Source organism: Hipposideros armiger, unplaced genomic scaffold, assembly GCF_001890085.2.
Source record: "Hipposideros armiger isolate ML-2016 unplaced genomic scaffold, ASM189008v1 scaffold_20, whole genome shotgun sequence".
In the NCBI taxonomy this organism is placed as follows: domain Eukaryota; kingdom Metazoa; phylum Chordata; class Mammalia; order Chiroptera; family Hipposideridae; genus Hipposideros; species Hipposideros armiger.
In genome coordinates this window covers 6,128,048-6,130,096 of record NW_017731370.1, presented here as the reverse complement: position 1 = coordinate 6,130,096, position 2,049 = coordinate 6,128,048, and positions in this window count along the sequence as shown.

The window sequence follows — 2,049 nt, the reverse complement described above, 5'->3', positions numbered from 1 at the left end:
TGGAGCTGCAGTGGGCTGCTGTGAGCTACCATGAGTGGCTGGCAGCCAGTGTGAGAGGCCTGCCAGAGAGAGCTGCCATGAGCCACCATGAGCTGCCGTGAGCTGCTGTGAGCGGCTGTCCAATGGCTGACGACTGACTGCCTCAGCTGGGAAGAGCACAATGATCATAATACCAACATGGGCCAGTGAAGCGACATTCTCCACAACTAAACTGAAGAACCAAAGGACAGCAACTTGTCTGTTCCCCTTCCCCGATTCCCCAATGCTGTTCCCCTCCCCCAATTTCCCAGTAAAATTAAAAAAAAAAAAAGCAAAGACCTACACCCAAGATTACTGTACCCAGGAAAACTCATTTAAATTTAAATTGAAGGTGACATAAAAAGCATCCCAGACAAGAAAAAGCTAAAGGAGTTTATCATCACCAACGCATATTACAAGAAATGTTAAAGGGACTTCTTTAATGAAGAAGGAAATACAGATAAAAATATAAATAATAGAAACGGCAATAGATACATATCTATTAACAATTACTTTAAATGTAAATGGTTTAAATGTTCCAATCAAACGATATAGGGTGGCTGAATGGATAAGAAAACTAGACTCTTACATATGCTGCCTATAAGTGACCCACTTCAGATCAAAAGACACACACAGACTGAAAGCAAAGGTATAGAAAAAGATATTTCATGAAAATGGAAACAGACAAACTAAAGCTGGAGTAGCAATACTTATCCCAGGCAAAATAGGCTTTAAAACAAAGGCTATAACAAGAGACAAAGAAGGACTCAGTAATCCTACTTCTAGGTATTTATCTGAAGAAACCCATAACACTACTTCAAAGGGACATATGTATCCATATGTTCATTGCAACATCATTTACAATAGCCAAGATTTGGAGGCATCCTAGGTGTCCAACAATGGATGAATGTATAAAGAGGTGGTACATATTTACAATGGAATATTAGTCATAAAAAATAATGAAATCTTGCCATCTGCAACAATATTGATGGACCTAGAGAGTATTATTCTGAGTGGAATAAGGCAGACAGAGAATGACAAATGCCATGTGATTTCCCTTATATGTGGAATCTGAAGAACAAAATAAATGAACAAATATAACAGAAACAAAATCATAGATACAGAGATCATTTTGAGGGTTGCCAGGTGGAAGAGGGGTTGAGGGACAGGTGAAACGGAGGAAAAGATTAAGAAATACAAATTGATAGTTACAAAATAGTCATGGGAACGTAAAATATAGCTTAAGGAATATAGTCAATAATATTGTAATAACTATGTATGGTGTCAGATGGGTACTAGATTTATTGGGTTGATCACTTTGTAAGTTATTTAAATGTCTAATGAGTATGTTGTACACCTGAAACTAATATAATATTGTATAGCAACTGTATTTGAAAAAAATATTAAAATCTATTTAAGCATATAACTTTTTCACCAGCCCAGACTAATTTCTTTCCAGGCTGTATTCATTTGATTTGCAGATAACAGATAGTCAATAACTTTCAAATGACTATTTAAATTATTTTCTGTGCAGTGGAATGAAGGATTTCTAATTGTCTGTATGGCCTCTTGGGCAGGCAATGTCTTTGAAAACCTGAGTGAAAGGCTAAAATAAGCTTTCTTGTGATGTGTCTTCTCAATTTCAAGAAACACAGTTTTCCTCTATTCTTACTGTTAGCATCCTTTCCAAACAGTATGACTATCACCGCGGCCAACAGGCACTTAGTGTGGACTCATCAACATTAAGCGTGATTATGGAGAGTGATGAGGGAATGTCTTATATTATTTCAGTGTTGAGGTTGTCTTATGGATGTCTCATTCCAGGCCCCCCATAGCTTCTCCATCATCACTTCTGTAAATCTAACAGAAGACCCCGCTTTCCTACTTTTCCTTGGTGCTTGGCATTTAATAGAATCCCAAGCACAAACTTTAATAATTGCGTCTTTAATGTCATAATAAATTCTGGGTAGTGCCCCTGGGATGAATTTTTATGAGCCATCGTCTTTAATAATGTTTCATGAAAAGTGTTCT